This window comes from Dipodomys spectabilis, unplaced genomic scaffold (genome assembly GCF_019054845.1).
Source record: "Dipodomys spectabilis isolate Male_0828 unplaced genomic scaffold, ASM1905484v1 ptg000365l, whole genome shotgun sequence".
Taxonomy (NCBI): domain Eukaryota; kingdom Metazoa; phylum Chordata; class Mammalia; order Rodentia; family Heteromyidae; genus Dipodomys; species Dipodomys spectabilis.
Genome location: NW_024871042.1, coordinates 11552489 through 11577257, shown reverse-complemented (window position 1 = coordinate 11577257; position 24769 = coordinate 11552489).

Genomic DNA, 24769 nt, shown 5'->3' with positions numbered 1-24769 from the left:
ATTCAGAGAGTTCATTATTTTGTACCAGGTAAATGGGTAAAGCACTTTACACATACTTTCAGCAAAAGAGATGTAAGAAATATTGTCTGTAGTTGAAGATGAGCTAAGAGCAGTGCAGAGAAATTCAGAAATGTATACTAAGCCTTATACCTTTACGTAGTCCAAGTTGGATTCAAACCAAGTTCCACATCCTCAGATAAAAAATATTCAACTCAGCCAGGTACTGGGGGCTTGGGCCTCTAATCCTAGCTACTCAGGAAACTGAGATCTGAGGATTGAGATTCAAAGCCAGCCTGGGCAGGAAAATGGGTGAGACTCTTATCTCCAATTAACTGCTAGAAAACCAGAAGTGGCATTGTGGCTCCAGTGGTAGAGCACTCACCTTGAGCTGAAATGCTCAGGGACAGTTCCCAGGCCCAAAGTTTTGAGCCCCATGAAAATGTGTGTGTGTGTGTGTGTGTGTGTGTGTGTGTGTGTGTGTGTGTGTGTGTGTGTGTGTGTGTGTAATATATGTAACTCTGTAGTTCATTCTCAGCCTCTACTTCAAGGCTGGGTTTTATAGGTTTCCTAGGATCCTAGGACCAGACTGGGAGGACTTTAGGAGGTTAGGTGCAATGGAAGCCCAGAGAAAGATTGAGATTTTCTTGTGTTTCTATAAACATGCAAACATTGTGAGAATTCAAGGAACTAGCCTTTACAGTAGTATTTATCTCATAATAAAGAGAAACCTTCAAACATATATGTTCACTGTATGCAGTGAGTATGGATTGACAGGCTTGATCATACAGGGGCATGTATGCAGCCTTTGGACTAGTAAGCCTTAAGACTCTCTTGCTTAACAAAGCTGAGAAATCCATTTTGTGCATTAAGGTAGACAGCAGAAGTTCCAAAATACAACCAGAGGCCTTAACTTTCACTTGGGAAAGAATGACCTTGGTTTGCAATTCCACAAGGACAGAGTCATTTTTTACAAAAATATAGAAAGCTTGGTGCTAATGGTTCATCCTGTAATCCTAGCAACCCAGGAGGCCGGAAGAACTGGATTTGAAGCCAGTCAGAGTAGAAAAGTTCAGGAGATTATCTTTAATTAGCAAAAATGCTGCACTGAGACTATGGCTCAAGTGGCAAAGCCCTTGAGTAACCCAAGCAAGCATGAGTTCCTGAGTTCAAGCCCAGGTATGAAGAGAAAAGATTACAGGAATATATTAATATTTTTCAATGTCACATAGACATCTACTTGATCACAGAAAATATTATTTAAGGGAGTAGGTATTATTACATTGAAACTTGTCAGGGATGAGCTCTGCTTTTTCTCATGGTTATATCACTTCACTTCTTCGTTGTATCCTCCCTTAGGCATCATTGCCATGATTCTTTTATTTAGGAGCTAGTAGTCACCTGGGTACCTTTAAGTCTGAATGCTAGAATATAACTGATGCACTAATTGCTAGCCATATGTAACTGTTTAAACTTAGAGTAATTAAAGTGATATAAATTTAAATTTTAGTTTTTCCATTTACTACCCATGTTGAATCTCTGTAATAGCCTTGGGTGGCCATTTGATGCAATAATGAACACTGCAGATTGAAAACAGTGCTGTAATTGCTGAGAGTTCTACTGGGTGAATTCTTTCTGTAGAGCTTTGATTTCCTTCAAAAATATTTCTTAATGAACATTTTGGTAGATGAGTTAATTTTTAAGGTATATCTTTCTTTCCTCTTTCCATAAAATCCCATGAATATGTGCTAGTTAGTCCTTGAAATAAGGTTTTATATATGTGGCCTTTTAGCATCAAGTTGAATGTATGATTTGTTTTGTCCAATGAACCATGAACATAACTGATGTATTTCAATTCTCAGAAGAAGCTTGAAGTCTAGCACATGCTTCACCATGATGCCTTCTCCCTATCATAAGATTAGCAGTGTTTGAAACTGTCACTGCTTCCAGGTCATTGAATACAAGTGACACAGAGCAAGACTGAATGCATCTGTAATCGGCAACTAGTGTAAAGGAAAATGACTTTTTAGTGTTACAATGATTGCTTTTAGCATCATTTATCATCAAATGATGACTTAGGTTGACTGATATAAATATAGATACTCTTTCATACTCTGGAAGTGCAAACAGGGATACTGAGTTATTTTCATCAGTCATATTTTGTACAGAGCAAGACTGGAAGCCAATGGAACAAGAACAGATCATAAAGATGACACAACTGACAATAGGGTTCATGTATCATCTGAAGACACAAGGTTTGCCTCTGGGTAAGTTGGTTAAATCATGTAATAGACAAGAGCTTTTTTTATTTCATTCCATGACTAAGGGCCTACAATCTGAGTGTTTTTATCCCTAAGGTTTTGAACAGCCCTCAGATAGAGAGCCCTTTGTGAGAAAGGGTGTGCTTTCTTCAGTCAAGTGATTCTTTCCATTTACACTAATAACCTCTTTGATGAAGGAGCTTTCTCCCCTTTTATTTCTAGAGTACTTTTATTCCATCCCATTGCTACCTTCATGTTTTTCTGTGACAGTATACTTAAAGTGAGTAGGAATATGTAGCAAGTGATTGAAAAGTTGAGTTTCAAATAGGAAACTAATTAAAAGACTATTCTACATGAGGAGATATGGGTGATGAGGGAGCTTGGGTTTCATGTTTGTTATTTTATTTTTGCACTTTGATGCTTTTGTTGAATGAAAACAGAAAAATTAAAAACCCTCATTTCCTGCCAGATTGGATTCTTGGTTCTCAGATTAGACTGAGGTATTATTAAAATGAAGAGAATAAACAACTGATAGTGAGAGACACATTCAAATCTCTTATACATCTAGGTGTGTAGAATTGTGGGAACATGATAAGTCTCTTTTAAAATAATTTTTACCCAATGACCAAGCAATTCCATTCTGGGCATTTATCCAAAATATTACAAAAGAGGACACACTAAAGTCACCAGCACAACCATGTTCATTGCAACAAGGTATGGAATCAGCCCACATGCCCCTCGATGGACAAATAGACCAAGAAAATGTGGCATATATATCGCAATAGAATTTTACTTATTCATCAGAAAAAAATGATACTTTATCATTTGCAAAGAAATGGAAGTACAGTCGCAATATCAGCTCCCAAGCCTGTGCTACAGCCCTGGCTGGTCAGTGTAGGAACTTCTCAATAATGTTACTTCTTTATTAAAAAAAAAATGGAGGTACAATGAAAAATTATATTAAATGATATAAATCAGGCCTAAAGAGACAAAGGTTGCATTGTGGAAGTTAGAATTAGTTTAGAACAATGTAAATAAATACATTGGGTGGTAAACAAGTATATTTCAGGATATGGTAGATTCAAGGGAGACCTCAAATAGCATAATTTATTAGAAAGGCAAAGTCACAATTCAACAGAATAGACATAAGGAAATGGGTACTCAACAGACATAGGGTGGAGTCAAGGGGAGAGGAGGAGCAGTAGGAAGGGAGAAAGAGGGGAAATGCAGTCCAGAATTCAATTTGTATCCTACAAAATTAAGAAAAGTGAGGGAAGGGGAGTGTTATGAGGGATGGATGAAAGTGTTGAAAGAGGTGACATTGATCAATTGCATTGCATTCAGAAACTGCTTTGTTGAGTGGCAACTCCTTTGTACAACTACTTAAAAATAATATTAATGAAAAGAATTGTGAAGCAAAATTACTCAAATGAAAAATAATCAAATGACACTAATAATAACTGCATGTAAAGCTTAGAGGATGGATGCTGTACATAGCCTTGCTCTAGTACTTACACAGGATTGCATTACATGATTAGCTGCTTGGAGATACCTTGAGATGAATTTTATCAAAATCATTATGATGCAGTAAAATCACATAGAGCATTGCCTGAGTATGAGAAAATGGTGTCTTTTTACTTAGAAGATACAAATGTTTGCTAATTTGTTGGAAGAACATTTCTGTATACAACTGAAAATATGATGGTATAAATCTGAACCCTTTGTTTCAAGATAAGATGCTAATTTCATCCCCAGAGAAGCTGCCAAGGACAGAACTCATAAACATGATGAAGAGAAAAGGTAAAGTCGAATGCTGGTGGCTTATAATATGTAATCCTAGCTATTCAGGAGGCTGAGATTTGAGAATAGTCATTTGCTCCTGGAAAATGCAAGACAGTAATAATGTAGAAGAAGATAAATAGATGTTTAAGATACATAGAAAACAAATAGCCAAATGGCAGATATAAATACTGCTTGATTAGTACAATTACATTTCTACTAAGTGGAAATTGATGAAATAGTACATAAATGTGTAGAAATTGTCAAGATGGAGACAAAATCATCACTCAAATACATGCTGCCAGAAAGAGATAGGTCTTATATTCAAAGACTCAAACAAGTTGAAAGTAAAATGTACACTATACAAGCAACAACACAAAGAGAACTGCTATTGATATAAAAATATCAGACAAAGTCAATTTTAACACAAAATACTCATCAACAAAAGTGTGGTACTACAGTGATAAAAGAATCAAGGAGCAAAAGGAACATGTGTTAATATGCACCTACAAATAAAACCCTCAAAATATGAAGTAGCCTGGGACACAGTAAAAAGGAAGAAAAGATACATCAACAATAATAGTTGGGAAATTTCAGTACTCTATTTTTCCAAGTAAAGAGAAACCAGTAGGTAGAACAAGTACACAGAAAGTCAACTGGGAAATAAAGACTTGAAAAGTGTCATAAACCAACTGAATAAAACAGGTACCCATAGAACACTTGGCCTCAAAAATAAAACAGGAGCAACATTTTTCTGTACGAGAGATGAAATAGATTTCTCATTCTTTCAAATGCACACAGAACGTTCTGCAGGGTAGTCTATAGACTAGGCTATAAAAGGACCTCGATCAATTTAAAACAATTTGAAATAAAGCAATTATGTACTTTCTCTACTCACATGAAATTAAACCATAAGCGAATAATGGACAAATTTGAGGTCAGGATCCAGAAAATTACTAAAGAATTCATAGGCACATGTTATTATAATGACCAATATGATCTTCATTTGTTTTGGGCATCAGTGTCATTTAAATGTTTACTATTTGAATATTATTAACATGAATAATAAAGATTTCACTTTTCGATTAGTTTTCCTAATAAGCTCAAATCATAAAGTATGCATTTAAGGCAGGAGGAAACATTTCTACAATTTGTGTTTCCTGGGTTTTAAATTGCCTCTCCTCTGGCTAATATTCTACTTAACGTTGATCATTAGCTATAGCAACTGGATACCAAATGCTCTCTTAACAGACAGAGGCAGAAAAGGAGAGAACTTACTCAAAATAGCTGGATAATATTAGTGAAGTTATCTATCAGCTAGGATAAAGAGAAAGAAATAAGCAATAAAAGACTTAATCATGATTAAAGCAGCATTAGAGCAGTCATGGCCAAAATAAATTATTTTGGATTAGAGTTATGAAAATAATAAAACTAACTATATCTGAAGGTAAGATGTTTAGAATTCATTTATTTTGTTTTTCCAGAGGAAGGTATTGGTTCCATTGATGAGTGACTATTGAGGAATGGATTAAACAGCTTCTACCACTTTTCTTACCCCTTTCTGCTCATTTTCCATGTTTTTAAAATGTTTTTTAATTGTGAAAATACCATACAGAGGGATTACAATTACATGAGCAAGGTAATATGTACATTTTTTTTATCAAGCATTGTTGCCTCCTCCTTTTTCCCCTACCATCCCTTCCTTCCCACTTCCATGACTACACTCCACCCCTCCCCACCCCACCCCCGAAGTTGTAAAGTTCATTTTTCAACATAGCATTTTGTACAACTCATTGTTGCAATGGGTCCACCTGTATCCCTATTTAAACAATTTGTTTTTTTTCCCTTCCCCTCCCCAAATTATACCAACATCAAATACAGTGAAAACAGAGGTTCTACCATGGGGAAGGGACATGCTCGTTTTCCTTAATGGGAGAACACTCAAGAGTGTGAGGTAAAGGTTCTTTCCTAAGCCTGTTCTTCTGGGCTTCTTTTCTGATCCTCTTAATATTATCCTGTGTACTATATGGGATTCAAATTAGAAGTAAAGGGAATTGAATTCCTTCTGTGACCTTTTAAATAATGAAGTGTTCCTAAGTTCTATGCCCATCTTTTTTAGCCTAAGAAAAAAAATCCCATCTTCACTTGATTTTCATTTATCAGCCTCATTTCCCCCAGAATATATTTAGGGAAGATTTTCAGTATTTTCTTCAAATGAAAGAATCAGTTCATTCTTGGAGAATTAACACAAGGAAGCCAGGGTTTTAGTCTGCTGTGTTTCAAATTTGTGAAGAAAAGATTTCTTTTTATTTTAGATTGTTGAGGCTACTGTACTGTCAAAGAGAATTTCACTTTAAGATAGAGATGAAATGTGGCCTGGAAATTAAAATTATTAATAGTATTTGAATGTTTGTCTTGTGGCACATTCACATTTTGTCTTTTGTCCTATTAATGAGGCTTGAACCTTGTTCAATTGTTGTGCATATAGCTGTGTGCCCATACTTGAGTCATGTTTTCAGTCTTATATTTTGCTGGTTAATTGGAGATAGAGTCACACAGACTTTTCTGCCAGAGCTGGAATCAAACTGCTGTCTTCCAGATCCCAGCCTGCTGGCTGATTAGCTAGAATTATAGGCGTGAGCCAATAGAGCTCATCCTTGCATATCATTTATATATAATCAACCCCAGACATGCTGTTCATATATCATGTTCATTATATATTTGAAATAAAAAACAGTGATTTGGGATTGTTGAAAACGAACTTTACATCTTGGTGGTGAGGGAGGAGTTGTGGAGGTGGGAGGGAAGGGATGGTAGGGTAAAAGCAAGGGAGGAGGTAACAATGCTCGACTCATTACCTAAGTCATGTAACTGTAACTCCTTTGTACAGGATTTTTACAGTAAAACATATAAAAAATAAAATAAAAATTAAATGGAAAGCAAATCTAAATATAAAAGGTAAACTTATGAAACTGAAAAAATTGACGAAATGATATGGTGAAGAATCATCACACCGGCTTATCACTCAGGTGGAACTAAATTTTCTAGATTTGTATCCCATTCCTTGTTGCATAGTGTGCTCACTTGTAGCTTCTCTCAGTAGACAATTGTCTAACATGTTATTTTTGCATGTTCTTTGAACTCCTTGTTTCTGTACATCATTGTTCTTTGGATTTCCAATATTCTTCAATGAAATCAGAAGCAGCTAATGCCAGGTGCTGGTAGCTAGTTGGTCAGAAGCTGACCATAGCAGTTCATAGATAGCCTGGGCAGGAAATTCCACGTGACTGTTATCTCCAATTAGCCACCAAGAACATGGAAGTAGAGCTGTGGCTCAAGTGGTAGAGTGTTAACCTTGATCACCAAAGATCAGGAACATTGCTCAGGCGCTGAGTTGCCCCAGGACTGGCATGTGCATGCTCGCGCGTACACACACACACATATCCAAAAGTAATATGGTTTATGGGCACTTGTTTAACAGTGAACTTCTGTAAGAGACACAGCTTCTAAAAGCCAAAGAAGACAGGAATGGCAAAAGGGAAGCTAAACAGAGGTCCTGGCTGAGGAAATGCTTCAGAAACAGGATGAACAATAAGATCTGTATATAATTGTGGCAAGGGTAGTTACAGAAAATGAGCATGGGTGTTGTTATCCTAAAGAGGAGTAAAAATGGGATGCCACAGTATTATTGCAAGAAGCATGTGTTAGTTTAGTATGTGTGTGTGTGGGGCGGGGGATGGGTGTGCACATAAGACTCAGATTTTTAGCTTAGTTTAGTTTTGTTCTTAGAAAAATTATATTAAGTGAAGTAAGCCAAGCCCAAAGAAATATAGGTCCCATGGTTTCCCTTATTTGCAATAGCTAGTACATGTGTAAGACAAGCAGAAAAGGCCAAAAGCCATGTACATATGACCATATAAGATGATGTTAAGTGAAATGAACCCCAAGATAGGGACACAGGTATCTTTTTTCTTTCTTGCTATTGTTTCTAATGTATTTATAATGTATCATGTGATTTTTTTTGTTTATTCTTCCCCCCATGGTATGACCTGTTTTTACTGTATTTGATATGGGTGCTCTGCATCTTGTATATATACATATATACTTCTCTATTTTGGAGAGGGGAAGGGAAAAAACAAATGCTTAAATAAGGATACAGGTTGATCCATTGTAACAATGAGATGTACAAAACACTATGTTAAAAATGAACTTTACAACTTCAGTGGGGGGGTATAGTTGTGAAGGTGGGAGGGAAGGGATGGTAGGAGGAAAGCAAAGGAGGAGGCAACAATGCTCAATAAGAAATGTACTCATTACCTTGTTCATGTAACTGTAACCCCTCTGTACAGCATTTTTACAATAAAAACCATACAAAAAAAGAAATATGAATTGCTCAAGGACCACTGTGAAGAGCAAGGTAGCAGGCTGGTTGGAAGGGAAAACATGAGAATGAATGTCTCACAAAGTAAAACTCAGTAGAGCTAAGTGAGCAAAATGGCAGCCAATAAAAGAAATATTTTCAGAAGACCAACTTCATGAGATTTTTTTTCCTCCGGGAATGTGCCACAGCCATGTGTCAGATGTGTTCAAGATAGTCTTTGTGGATATTTAGTTATTATTAGTGTCCTTTTCACTTGCAAAAGCATACTGCTGTTGATGATAACTGTATGATTACTGCAGTCACAATAGTATTTGGTAAGCATGGTTTTACTGGCCATGGGTTTGTTTTCTGTGGATTGATAAATTCATGGTGAGAAAGTATGAAGCAAGTTCTCATAAGCCACTATGAAGAACAAAGTTGAAGACTGATTGCGAACTTTCTGGAGGAATTTTCTTTTCCAGTTAGGATAAACTAGAGCATCTTTTGCATTAGGAAGGAATTAAAACTGTAGATTGAGTTACATATCAGATTTCTGTCAACAAAGACTTCCTAGGTTAGTTCTAAGTGAGGTAAAAGGAATCAAATGCTAGTTCACCAGCTCCTAAGTTACAGGACCACAAATATGTGAGGTTTTAGATTTGCATTATCAGAGAGACCACCTGAAAACTTAGTATTGAATGTTGGGTGTGTAGTCATGCAAAAATATTTATGCATTCTTCAGCTTGGCTCATGTGTTTAAACGTTTTATCATGCTAATTTTCGATGCTAATCCCTGTTATCAAATCATGACCACAAGTCTAACACATAATATTTAGTGCCTGAAGTATGAACAAGAGCCTGTTCACTAATGAATAAATGCTTTTTTTCTTCTTTCTAGGGGACTGTAATCACTGTTTGATGCTTTCCTATATATTAATACCTCAGAAGTCTTCAAATCTTCATAATTCACACCTATACCTTGCTATTGAATAACCAGAATTAACTTTACTATGTACAGAAAAGTTCAGATTTAACATAGTAAAATTACAATGACGATTCTTATCTATTTAAAAGGAAAAGGAAAAGTAAATGTGTTCAGTGTCATTCAATCAGGCATCTGTAACTGGATATTTTCTTTAGCAGAGAATTTTATTGAAAAAGAATTATTTTAATGACAGAATCTCTTCTTTTATGGAAAACTGAAACTTCTTTAAAACAATTTTTTAATATTTGAAAAAGTAGTGCTGCTGGAATTGATGACAGGCGTATAGGCAAAGTCCCACTAGCTCAGTGGTTCATGTATAATAGCAGAGTCCAGGAGACTTTGCCAGAATGCTGTAGGTAAGAGCTCATTAGAAGAAGGAGCTGACTGTCATTGAAGGTCTGTTCCCCTACCGTTAATATTCATCCTAAGAGAAGCCATTTTTCAGAGCAATGCCAGTGGTAATAGTGTTTTTCCCAAGATAGTAACATTCTATATACATGATCATGTCTCATTCCCACTAGGAAACTACCATATTACAAATACTTTAGGTTAGTCTGATGCAGGTGGCTCATAGTAACTACTCGGGAGGCTGCGATCTGAGGACCATAGTTTGAATCCAGCCTGGACATGAGAGTTGGGTGGGTATCTCATCTTCTATTAACTACCAAAAAGCTGAAAGTAGAACTATGGCTCAAGTGGTAGAGTGCTAGCCTTGAGTGCAAAAGCTAAGGGACAGCACCCAGGCCCTGAGTTGCAGCCCCAGAACCAGCATAGAAAGAAAATAAAAGCATAAGATTTATATGACTCATTTACTTCAATAGTCAACAGCCAAGTGCTACATGTATTTGACTTTGCTTTTGTCTTCCTCAACACTCTGAAATTTTAGACTTGTTGGAGAATCTTAACTTACTTCTTCATGGAGTTAAGTGGATCTTGAAGAAAGGATAGCCTTGAAACTTTTCCCCATCTCTATATAATCCTTCTACATAGCCATTTTACTGCCACCATCCTGGCTTCAACTAAAATGTCATATCTACCAGGAATTTTTTTTCCCTGATGCCATTCATGCTTAATAAGAATACTGTGTTTTATATTCTTGTAATATTTTCTCCATCCTATGTATGACATGCACTTAACTGTGCTTTTCATTTGTGTAAGATTGGAATTTGTTCTTCTCTTCTCATTAGACCATAAATTCCATTCCCCAATCATACCTGAAACTTGGTTTGTCTAACTTATTGTTAGACAAATAGGTGAACATTTGGCTAAAAAAAGTAAAGTTGACAAGACTTTGTGGTCTTCAAATAGTTTAGATAACAAGTCATTTGACAAGGATTGCAGATTGATCTGACTTTTTGCTTTAAAATTTCGTTGAGCTGGCACCAGTGGCTCACGCTTGTAATCCTAGCTACTCAGGAGATTTGAGATATGAGGATCACAATTGGAAGCCGGCCCTGGCACAAAAGTCCTTGAGACTCTAATCTCTACATAATCACAGAAAAACCTGGAAGTAGCACTGTGGCTCAAATGGCAGAGTGCTTTCCTTGAGTAAAAAGAGCTCAACCCAAGGACAGCAACCATGCCCAGAGTTCAAGCCTTAGGACTGGCAAAAGAGATGAAAGAAAATAATTTTGTCATTCTCTTCTGTTGGACTTGTGAACTTCTTGGGATGCAATCACATGTATTTTTGTGTCTTGAACTTCTTTTTGACTCTCATTCACATGTTAGTGAATGTGTAAGTGTGTAAATGTTAATGATGATTTCACAAGATTCCTCGAGGGTTTTGTCTCTGGGCATAAAGATATTTTAGCAAAAAAAAAAAAAGACTGGGAGATCATTGATCAAATGTAATCACTTTCCATTTGAGAAACTCCTTGCTTAAAGTCAATAAAAGATGGTGCATTATAAGCCAAAGTTTTCCATCGAAATGCAGCATTTTTTTAAGTTCTGGCAAGATTCTGACCTTGTTGGTTTTATCTTATGAATATGGATACATACAGATGTTGTAGATGCATAGGGTAATAATCTCATAAGCCAAAGAAATGTCATCTAGTGACAGCTTTAGAAACTATGGAACCATGATGTAAAAACTCCTAGCAAATTGCATTGTTAAAATGAAAAAGGCCTTAGGCTTAAAAGTTTAGAACTAACTGGGCACATACCCTGAAGTTGACCACATTCATCTCTGTCATATTTCCCTATTTTTGGAATTCCAGTACAGAGAGAGATTTCTCATTCTCTATAGTTCATAGGACAGTATTTGTCTAGTTCAAGTTTTCTCTTTTAGGGGGTTGAGTATCTGCAGTATGAAATTAGATAAATCATGATGCATTGGACTCAATACCCAAAACCACAAACCCTTACTTTTTCATATGTATTCCTGATTCTTATTGCTCTATGAGCATCAATTCTGGTGTCTTTAAACTTAACTGTGTATGCATGCCTCAAAACAGGGGTTGTTTTATGCTTATCTCGAGTATATACTGGTAATAAACTATAAATCACATCTGATAGGTAGTTTCTTCCCCAGGAATGGCAATTCTCTACTAGAAGCAATTTCATCTTCCCTGGAGAAATTATGTAATATCTAGAGATATTTTGGTTGTCATAAGTTGGGACATGCTATTGACATTTACAGAGACCTGGGAAATATCTTAGTGTCCTGAACAGAAAAAATGTTGATAATCTATTGGTGACTAGAATAGGATCCTAGATTGTGAATAAAAGTATGTGTAACATTCAGTGTGACTTTGAATATAGACTTTCTGTTAATAGCATTGAGATCCGGGGAATCTTCCTTTTTGTTTCTGATTATCAACTTACCCAGAATGGACTCTACATGGAAATATATATATGTGTATATATATATATATATATATATATATATATATATATATATATACACACACATATATATGTGTGTGTATGAAAATAAATTTTACTATATATTATTTTATATATATATATAAAGTAATGAAAAGTGACTATTCACTAGGTAATACAGGATTATGCTTTCTTCTGGAGTCTTTCAAGGATCATATAAAAAACATCTGTACCAAGTTAGGAGTGCTCCTATAATCTAAGCACTTGGATATCTGAGGCAGGAGGATCCTGAGTTTGAGATTAGCCTAGAATACATAGCAATGCTCTATCTCATGAGAACAAAAGTTCATTTGTAGCTCAGTGGTAGAGCATTTGCGTAGCACTCACAAAGTCCTGGACTCAATCCAAGCACCTCAAAAAATATTGTACATTATACACTATATAATATGTATATATTTTTACATAAGTTTATACATAATGACTCTTCCATAAAACTAGAGAATTTTGTATTAATGGTGATCTCTTAATGAGCTACCATTGTAGTAACTTTATTTTGTACAAGTCTCTCTGACCTATCGTGTTGTAATAGGCAGGATTAATTTATCTATCTATCTATCTATCTATCTATCTATCTATCTATCTATCTATCTCAAGCCACAGGAGTTAGGCTTTGGTTTTCACATATTCTTCTTTATTGTGACTTATCTGATCATTTCTGTCTCGTACTGAAACATGTGTGTTCACCAAGTTGCATACTTATTTTTTATTTCTTAACAATTAGCTCATAGAAGAAAGCAGCTCTTGATAGAGAGACAGCTGCTGGAAGTAAGGGGTCAAAAGAGCCATGAGGAACTGGGGAATAGATATGGTTGAGAAGAATATGGAATATAATACTGGAATATAATATTGGATGATAATATTGAGAAGTCTGCTCTGCACAAATAACAAAGGGATGTAGATATCAACTTGACCAAGGAATCCACACTTGTCACCTCAAATAGTTCAAGAGGGTAACCACATGTCTGAAATGCTTCGGACAGGTAGAAACAATTAAAATGAAGAAGAGAAATACTAGAGATGTTAGAGATAATGCTATTTCTTTTAATTGTAATGTAGTAATATTGCTTTGATGACAACCAAATATGGCACAAGATGAGACAAAGACTCAGTAACTGTGCCAGGGTGCTGCTAATCTATGAGTATATCCTTTGTTCTATCTTCTTGTTAAAATAAAACCTTCATTTATTTATAAGGTTAAATCTGTGACTGACAATTTTGCAATTGTTCCTGACCCGCAATTCAGCCCATTGTTAAATTCTTGGTTAAGAGTTATTTTCCTACAGGACTATTTATTTTGTCATGTGTGTCGTGGTGGGTGGACTGTTTGTACTTGTTATTGCTTATTTCCTTTAAATCTGTTCCTTCTCTTCTTAAAATTTAAAGTTTTCTCTGTAACATGATGTTGTTCAGTTTTACTAAGAAGCTATTGAATGTGGAATTATTTTTATGTTCTGGTCTGTAATCATCACACATTAAGAATTGTGTCTTTTGATAAATTATAGAAAGTTATTTTTAACTTTCTAGTTTTCTTACTTTGTTTTCTATTTTTCTATATTTCCAATTATAAATAGGTAAGAGTGCCTCTGTTGATCTACCATATCATTTAACTGTACTTTTATATTTTTTAATCTCTTGGTCACTTAGTGATGGAGTTTGTCTTTATTTTTTAGTTCACTCAGGTCATTTTTAATTGATCTCTATTAAAACATTTTCTATAATAGAGTGTCTTTGGATCTTTTTGTCAGTCATGGGGCTTGAACTCTGGGCCTGGGTGCTGTTCCTGAGCTCTTTACCTCAAGGCAAGAATTCTACCACTTGAGCCACAGGACTCATATTTAAATGTATAATAGAGGTTTTATACTTTCTATAAAAATATCTTTTATATGTAACCTTTGCATTAATTCTTTTCATGTTTACTTCCGTACACTTTATTAAGTACCAACCTATACCATTTAGTATAGCCTTTGTTAAATAATTCAGTAAAAGCAATTACATGAAAATTTAATTTTGGAATTGATCAATGTGTTTATTCCTGATTTTAGCATTATGAATGTATTCTAGAATATTTTTATTTTTCAGGTTATCTTAATGAGTTTTGTAGAGGATTTTGCTGGTTTTATTTCTCATGTTCTATACCTAGCCTACCTGTTCTTTTTTTGTGGGTTCTTCTAACCACCATCAACTTAGAAGGAATTTCATAGATTTTGTTTTTGTTGGTAATAGGTATTCAAGGGACCCCATTTGGAGCAGAATATTCATACATATTGGTATATGTACTGTTGACTAATAGTAAACATGATATCAATAGAAATGATAGTGTAAATATTACAATGAATAAAAATATATTTTTCATAATAATAAGACAGAATATCTACATGACATCTAGAGTATACTCAAAGTCTTTAGGGAAACATACGCTTATAATCCTAGCTACTCAAAAGACTGAGACTGAGATCTGAGAATTGAAGTTCAAGGTCAGCCTGGGAAAACCAAACCATGAGACCCTCATTTCCAATTAAGCAGCAAAAAGCTGAAAGTGGAGGTGTGACTCAAGTTTAATGAACCAATCATGAGCAAAATTGCAGAGAGAGTGAACATGAAACCCTGAGTTCAAGTCCCAGTACTAGAAAAGACCTAAGAAAAATAAACAAAGCTTTACTGAAAAGCAGAAAACACATCCAAGTATATAGACCTAAACAATGCTTAGCCATGTACAATCTCAATAAAAATACAAATCTCCTGATAAAGCTACACATTCAATGCCCTTCCATTTGAAAATCTGAGGAGGTGTTACTAGTAGGGTAAAAAGGACTTGGCAGAATGATATTTAAAATAATATGGAAAAGAAAAGAGCAATCAATTGGATTTTACATTTTGAAGTAAAAATTATGAAAAAGTTAGACTGATTTTTACTAGATATTAAGACTTCTTTGTGTTTACTAATTAAGACAGTGTGGTATTTTCATAAAGAATCTAATAGAATAGGACAGAAGAGTAGAAACAGTCACATATGGATGTTTACTACATGGCAGATGTGATTGTAAATTGTGACAGCATTGGATGCTATACAGTCAAATACATTTTCATCTTGTGTTGCAAAGACTAAATTTTAGGAGAAACTTCAGAAAGAAATGATTTTCTAACATAACACACAAACACATGCACAGATTATCACTATACTGTTACCTTTAATGTGCACAACTACTTTTATTGTGTATCAAAAGGATACCATAAGTTATGGCATATGACTGTGACCTCAGTTCTCAGGAGGCAGAAGCAGGAGCACAAAGAGGCTGAGACCAGCCTGGGCTACATAGCCAGTAGAGAATTCCAATCAAGTCTGGGCTATATATTGAGACCCTGTTTCAAAACAAAAACATGAACAACCACAAAGGTCCAATCAAACAAACAACAACATAAATCATAGCTCTGTGGGAAATCACAAACTATGCAATACATATAAGCAAAATAATTACTGAGTATCTTTCGTTTTAAAAGAACTTCTAAAATTTAATATGAAAAGGCAAATGGACCACTCTCACCCATGGACATTGTGAGCAAAGCACCAGAAATCATTCCTGAATGTTATGTATTTGGAGCAGCGAAGTTGTTGATAATGTGACATTTCTCTGTGTTGTTATTCTGACCTTTTAAAGGGGAGAGTTTGCTTGAGCAAAAAAGCTCAGGGACAGTGCACATTCCCTGAGTTCAAGCCTCATGACCATTACCACCACCACCACCAGCAACAACAACAACAACAAAAAGAAATGCAGCCAGAGGAAATTGAAAGTTGGAGGAATTGACATTAAGGCCCGATTGTTTTCCAGGAGTAATGATCATGTCACCATTGTAAATGTCTTGTTTTTGAAGAATGACAAAAAAATGATCAGATGCTCAAGACAATAGACAGCTAATAAGAGTGTCACAGTGAAACTCTTCCTGGGGTATATCCTTCAAGTGAGCATTAAGTTCCTGGTCCTGCACAACTGAACACACAGGTTCTCACTGAAAATCAAAGCATCCAATTCTCTCTCTCTCTCTCTCTCTCTCTCTCTCTCTCTCTCTCTCTCTCTCTTTCTCTCTCTCTCTCTTCTTCTGTGATATTCTTTTTACCTGAGATACTTGGAGCTCTGCTCTGCGGTGTTGTCCTTCCTGAAGTAGGTTGCAAATTTGGAGGCAGAATTAGTTATGGTGTTTTCTATGTAAAGAGAAAAAAATAGGTATTGAGAAAATTGATTGAAATTGTTCTTGGAAAATATGATACATAAGAAATCTTTTTGTGAGATCAATCATGAACAGGGAAATTTTGACAGCTCTAATGCATGTGCAGAAAAGACATGTGTTTTGGATTCAATCTAGTTAGTGTACTTTTTCTCTAAAGAACTTAAGGTATTTTACATTCTGTTGGACATATTGGGAAATGATCTAGGTTTAAATATTAATATGGCTCAAGAAGTTATATTTTAATACAAGTTTAATTTAATATAACCATCTAATTTAATGACTCTGATTTGATATAGCATATTCATCTATCTATCTATCTATCTATCTATCTATCTATCTATCTATCTATCTATCTATCTATCTACCTATCTATCCATTAGAGGAAGCCTAAGTTCATTTGTTTTAGGCCTGGATCTTGGATTTTGTTAGGTGGACAAGGGTTTGATGCTGTGATACTCAGTTTCAGGGAACAAAGACTTAACTGAACTTGCTACACAGGAGAACTGGGATCTAGTCAGTGAATGGACTACAGGAAACCTGGCTTGTGGGTTAAGGGAAGTAGAGGAGGGAATCTGGCCATGGAGAGTAATGTTAAACCTTTGGAACAGATCCGTGGAATTGATCTAAGTGGTCAGGAACATGACATATCACACCATCACTCCTGGGGGCTTCAGGAGACAGCGCTCCTCAGTGCACATCCCATGAGGAGACTTGGTGGAGTGAGAGTCCTAGCTGTTGTGGAGTCATGCTTCATGTGCACGTGAACTGTGTGGTCACACAGGACAAATGTTGAGAGGGTTTTACATTTGGTTTAATGCCCTGATGCTTTTGTAAAATTTATGAATAATTTCTGAACAAGAGTCCCTGAATGTTCGTTTTGTTTTGGCCCAGAAACTTATTTAGCTGTTCCTGATCATAATACGATAAATGCATGTCTCTATGTGTACAAGGTTTTTTTTTTTCTTGGAATCTCTTGTTTATTCTTTCAGTCTTCTTGGGAGTGTTCTTTTATTTCCTCATATCTTGTATGAGTATCAATTCTGTATACAAGGGGATTTCGTTCTGACGTGTCCATATCTGCATAGATTGTACTTAATCAGAGATACTTCTCTTTCACTCCAGCTTTCCTTCCCCATGTTGGGATATTTTAAAATTGAAGCTAGAACCCTCCTTCCTGGGGGGAAAATTGGGTAGGTAGGAAAGGAATTTAAAGAAAAAGGACATGATAGGTGTGGCTCAACCTGTTAGGAAATAAGAACAGACAGATTTTTAAAAGGATGAAGTAAGACTAACTGGACTCTCCAATCATAGCTCTGAGCATACAGATAAGAGAAAGATACTACTAACTATATAGTTATTGTAATAGTTATTATTTTTATTAATTTTAGTAATACTGGGCTTTCAAGCTCAGGGCACTTGGTTCATATCCCCAGGCCTTTTTTGCTTTAGTAATCTTTTAGAGGGTTTGGGGTTTTGTCTTGGGCTAACCTTAGACTCTTCAACCTACTTCCATTCTTGGCAACTAGGATTAAGATGGATGCCATCACACTTGGCCACGTAAATTTTAAATATTACTCATTCTTTAAACTGAAACTCCAGTGCAGATCTTCAGCAATCTGCAATGGTGCACGTGAAAAAGCTTTATTTAATAACTTCCCTCTCTCAGACCTGGAATCAGCCTTTGAAGGATAGCCACACATCTCAGCATCAAGAGAAAGTCACTATGTAATTTGATGTATAAGCTTCCCCACAAGTGTGACCTGACCAGTATCTTGTATTCTGACTAGTAACATAAACTTTCTTTCTTGGAGATAGACTAATTAGATACCTTGAGGGAAGAGAAAATGTATTTGAATCTTTCCTGCAGAGGCCAGAAATCTCTTTTTCAAATATACATAATTTTTAAAAGCTCTACTTGTTACCTCTAATAAAAATTCATAGGTGACTGCAGTTTTCTTTCCCTACTCCCATACCTTTAGTCCAAAAGTTGGAGCAAGATACCCCCCAGGGGCTAAACTGTTAGGATCACCAAACACAAATTCACAAAGGTGAATGCATGAATCTCAAACAATTCACAGCTTTCTTTTTGCCTTTCCATAAATGACACTTCATTGCTACTCAGTAGGCTGAGGGGAAATGGGATTATTGCATTCATTTTAAGAAATATCCTTTCACCTCTTTTGTGGGTCTCCCTATAATTTCAGTTATATTTCATCTTCTGAGAAGTTTGCTAAATGTAGCTTCAAGCAGTTCATGCCGGTAGGTGTGCCTGAGCTATTATCATCCATTTTTCAATAAAGCTGTGGGTGAAAGTATCATTGATTCTTTTTCACCAGGAGAGAATATTAGCTTTTTATCCTCATCATATTATCTCTCTGCTTGACTGATAAAACTGTCATGCTAAAGGAAAGGTCAGGAATTATTGAGTGGGTGTTCATTTAATTCATCTCTCACCCCCTTTTTCCAACAGATGTATTGGGAAAGTAACAGAAAATTTGTGTTTATGCGATGTGAATAGAAGAGAGACAAATAGATAAAATCCTCGTGGATTAATGATTTCATTTTGCTGCCTAGAAATATGTGAAAGCTTTAAAGCATCTTCATTTATGATGTACACCTTCTCCTTTTTTTCACTTTGTTATTTTGATAGAAAGAACTCTTGCCTGACATTTGGATGAGCAATAAGGCTTCCTACATGGGTTAGAAGTTCCTGGCTATGGGGGGACAAAGGAGAACAGCAAAGGATAGATAGCTCATGAAGCAGGTAAAAGACGAAGTTCTCTTATCATTCACTGAATTCAATAAGGTCATTATGAGTATGATCTACTTCTAATCCTATTTTATTTTCTACGAAATGTTGATTAATGATCTGATGAGTGACTAAGGAAGGATTAGGAATATCAAAACAGAAAATAGATGTTAGACATCCAGTGGGTAATTCTGAAGAAACACTTAACATTTGTTAAACATGGGTAATAAATTAATTTTAAGTTCTATCCTGTTCTATATGTATCAGGTCTGATGAGTTCTATAGGCTAGGATGTTTTCCTGAATGTTGTTCCTGCCCCTGAACTACAGGACAGGAATCTCAGAAAATACTAGAAGAGAGCATGAATTTTTGTCAATGAGATTAGATAGACGCTCAAGCTAATAGGCATGTAACATTAAGCAAGAAAATTAACTTGTCTGCATTTCACTGGTTTTGCTTTGTCTTTGAAATTAAAACATTAGAGGCTGTCTTTGGGTCCATCCCACTTTTTATTTCCCTTTACTTCCAATTCATCAGTAAACCATTGCTGCTGCTATTCACTAACTAACTTTTGAGTGTGCCCTCTGTTAATTTTTTGCATCATTTCCTTCAGCTGGCCCCTTACCTCATCTTGTCTAGACTACTTAAATCATCTTCTAATCGACTTCCCTTGCTTTAGACTGGTTCTCTTTTTCAATTAGTATCTTACTTATTCAAAGTTGTATTCTTTTTCCCTGCATAACTGAGCCAATTTGCCAATCTGTACCCAACTTTACTGTACCTATAAAAGTTATGATAAGATATAGATGCCTTTTCATAATAGGCTTTTAAAGAAAATTATCTATCTATTGCCTACAGTTCGGACTCTAAGTAATCTGGTTGGGTCTGGAAACTTTCATTGTGCCTGTCTGTGGCCAGACTTATGAAGTCAATCTACCAGGCATTTTTTTTTACTTTCTTTACACTTTCAGTTGTCTTATTTTTTCCTATTTCTCCAGTGACACCTACCTCAATTATTTCCCTTCCTTAGTCTTTCCTCTTTCCCTCAATAGTTATAATTTAGCATGTTTTTATTGTACTATATTGGATTTCTTTGTATGTCCCTTGTTATATTCTGGGTCTAGGATAAGACATGAATGGAAGAGTTTACAAGTTAGAAACCCTTGATAAGAGCAGTTATGCAAACTTCAGTATCATTGTCCATAGTAGATGCCTGATAATTTTTATAATGATAGTCTCTTCTTTCTTCACGTTTTTATAATATCAATGTTTCAGTTAGAGGGAAAATGTAAAGAAAAAAGTTATGGTAATGTTGGTTAAACAGCCTTGGTAATACTTGCTTTAGGAAATGGAAAGAATGATAATTTCCTTGGCAAGCAAGAGCCAACGAGGTCCACAGATCCTAACCAAAGTGAATAATCTTGATGACACATTTCCATGAATAACTCATTGTCATGATTCTCAGTCGGAAAAAGTCCATCTCCTGACTTCCATATCTCTGTTTTATCAAGCTCCTTGGAAGTCCATAGAAAGTGCCTTTCAGCAGGCAGCTTCCTCTTAGTTCCCCTCCACACCCCCCAAGCCCCTTCCCCCGCTCGCACCATTTTCAGCCAGCTCTCTGTAATAGGAATTGTGCCTTACAGCCCATTCTGTGGGAAACAACCCAAACATGCCACCTCCAGGTACTTGCCTTCTCATTTGCCCTGCTTTCTACTCTCCATACTGCTTATTGCAAAATGAGCCCTGTGCCTCCACGTCCTATACAATACAGACATTCATGACATCTTTGGATAAATTAGAAGAATAAGTCACTAAAAGAGGCAGGGAGACTTCCCCATACGGACTTCGTGTTCTGTGTGTACAAATAGTCCCTTGCCTATTATTCAGGGCTGGGTAGAGGTAAATGCACTTACATGTCAGGAATACTCAGGCACATTTTCTCCTGTCGAGGAGAAGTGGAAGACACAGAAGGGCTCATCTAAACACCTGGAAGGACTCAGCGTCCTAAGCCTGCAATGACAGATTTTGACATCCACCAAAAGCATTTGCATTGCCCTTCCTTTTCTGTCCTCTCATTACAATCTGAGGAGATTACAGGAAAGTCAAGCAGCACTTGGCTGACACTTAGCTTTCCCATCTTTTAAATCTTCAGGTTCTAATTATTTGTTGCCCTTGTGTGGGTCGGAGTTCACCTGTCTGCTGGGAATAGCCTGTCTACTGATCCTCCTCCCCCTTTCCGTCCCTCCTCCCCCACCACTGTGGCCTTTCTTCTTGTGTTTTTAGAAGCCTTAACACTTAGGGAAGCTTCTCCTGATTAAAAGGTTTAAAACAAGTCAAGATGGCAGGCTAAAAATAACAGAAGTGCTCCTGCTGTCCCAGTTATGAAATGATGGCCTGGCAGTTAAGACCCGCAGGCAGTGCCTCAGGCAGCCGCAGTCCAGCACCTCGTCATTATCCTCCAAAAATCCTCCAGCAAGCTGAATCTGTGGCCATTAGCTAGAATGGAAAGGTTCTGACCTGTCATTTAAACAGGAAAACTCAAAGCAGCCAAGTTCTGCACTATAGCAAGGTATTCTTTTTTCTTTCTTTCTTTCTTTTCTGTGTGTTTTAAGAAATTATGGCCTCCTTAATTTGTAAAGAAGTGATAGGGGAGCATGTTGGTTCTGTCTTCCCCATCTGCCCTCCATGTGTGCCGGTCTGTTTCAAGTGTTCTTCCTGGATGAATGAAAACATCTGAGGTCTGATCTCTACCACAGCTGTCACTGTGGTAGGAGTTACCACAGAGGGGTGGTCCAAAAAGTAGCCTCAAGAGAGCATGTCAATCCAGCCAGTGCTGCCCCTTCTGGCTGGATAATCTTGAGCCAGTTACTGATTAGCAAAGTGGAGCTAGATGGTTTCTGCCTGGAAGGAGTGTTAATAAAATGTCAGTGAGATCAACATATACATAGTTTCTTTAAGAAAGCCTGGGAGACAGTAACTGTACATGTAGGTGTTCATGACTGAGATTACTGCCATGTGAAGTTTTGTAATTGTTGCCACCTTTTTCTTCATTTGCATACTTGCCTTCTTGACTAGTCTGAGTATCCTGAGGAAAATGGGGGACCTCTAAGTTATTCCAAGGAGGCCACATTTTCTATTATTCAACTCTGTGAAGGCAAACTTTCCGGAAATTTCTGAAGAATCAAATTAAATTCTGTTAATTTTAATAATAACTGCTGGAAATACACAAATAGGTAAATGGATATAAGCATCTATAAGGTTTGTAGATGTATAGAGATTAATGGATATCTATGAACAGTATAAAAATCCAGATTCAGAGTAGATAATTGAGTAAGTCTAGATAGTAAGTTTCAAAGTGAATAAGCCAAGTGAAATTTTAATGTGTAACTCCCAGTCCTGTGGTTTGAACTCTGGGCTTGGGCACTGTCTCTTAGCTTCTTTGTGTTGTAGGCTAGTACTCTACCACTTGAGCCACAATGCCACTTCCAGCTTTTTCTCTTTATTGGAGATAAGAGTCTAATGGACTTTCCTGCCCAGGCTGGCTTTGAACCACGATGCTCATATCTCAGCCTCCTGAGTAGCTAGTATTATAGGCCTGAACCACTAGGGCCTGGCCAGATGTTTTTTTGGACAAGGTTTTATTATGTTCCCAGGGTTAGCTGCCAACTTGTAAACCTCTCAGTTTCAGCCATCCAAGTGCCTGGGTTACAAGCACATGCAACCTAATGGGCCAATTCAGACATTTCTCCACCAACTGACCAAGTTTTCAATTATTGAATATCTACTATTTGGTATATATTATTGTTTCTGTTAAAAAAAGAAACTTACTTATTATAGTGATCCTTCATTTATACGTTTATACAGGAGGAACTTAAAACTTAGAGGTAAGGTAATTTCCAAGATCATTTCCAGATGTGGCAGAGACTCACCACAACACCTTGTCAGATGCCCCAGATTACAGGCTCTCATATCCAACAAATTGTCCCTGCTTGGGGATTCTGGATGTGTGTAATTCAGAAGAAACAGTGACAGCCAAGGCAGTCATAATGAAATCCTGGTGTTAAAGTTGAATTCTGAATTCTATGTTAGTTCCTCAGATTTTAATAGCAGTTTACAACTCTACTTTGAGCCAAGGTAGAGGGCCCTTGATTTCCCTTCCTGGGTGATGGAACTTTGGGCTCAGAGAGACAAAGATCACATGTTTTCTCTCTGACATGGAAGCAAGAATTTCTAAATGTATAAATAAACACATACGTGTGGTATGCAAGCATATACAAATATAACAACCAAAGTATGGATTTGGAGGGTAGAATTCAAATGGTATAAGTCCTTCTAAAACGAACTCCTAGCCTAACAAAATGAATACCTGGAAACGCAATTGCAGGGAGAAGGAGGAGATGAATGCAGCTATGACGTTCACTGCATATCCTATGAAACTCAGAAAATTGAGGGCTGGGATAGGTGAAAAATGATGAACGGGGTGACCTCGATCAAAATGTGTTGCACTTACAAAATGATTTGTTGAGTAGTAACTCTTTTGTACAACTACTTAAAGAGAATAAAGTATAATTAAAATGAGAAAATATGTATTTTCAGCTTACTAGATTCTAAGACAATAATCCCTGAGAAACAAAACCACAACTCTCTGAACTTCAGAAAGGATAAATACGAAAAACCCATACCTACCATGATCCTTAATAGTGAAAAACAATAAAACAAAAACTTCCCCTAAGGCAAGATCAACATTAAGTCAATATTGTACTTCAGGCTTTCTCTACTATAATGTGCTTTTATTCCTTTATGCAAGAAAAGTAATGAACAACTTCCTGAGGGGAAAAGAAGCAAAAACTTTTCTTCTGAGATGACATGGCTTCTTTCTATAGAATACCCAACAAAAATACAGGAAAACTATTATAACCAATAAGTAAGTAATATTGCAGGATGTGACATCAATATGGAAACTGTATTTACATGTGCTAAAAGTTCATACTAAAAACATGAAATAAAAATACTCTCATTTATACAAACATCATAAATGCAAAGTAGTGAAGAGAAAGCTCTTCAAACTAAAGATACGTAAGACTTGCATACTGAAAACTACAAGACATGACTGACAGAAAGTGAAGATCTAAACATTGACTTGTTACGAGGGATATCTTGGTTATTTGTAATTCATTACTTGTTCACCTAGTCTATGGTTGTTTCTGGTTATTGACTTAGGGATGTAGGCCCACAATGATGGGCGTTAGAGTTCTAGCCTCTAGGCATAAACTCCTGGAAATGCCACATTAGATCCAGCTACTTGACCCTATAGGCCAAATAAGAGGCACAACGAAGGAAAGAAAAAAGGGGCTTGTTACATGACTTGGGCATGGTACGGAAAAAAAAACAGCCCTTCAGTTAATCTACAGGTATCTTTGGTACAAAACCAATTTATTGTTTTAAATACAAAGATCTGAGGGTAGAGGGATGGAAGAATGTATAGTCAGTCACAATTACAGATGTGGTTCGCTTGACTGTTATTCACCCCT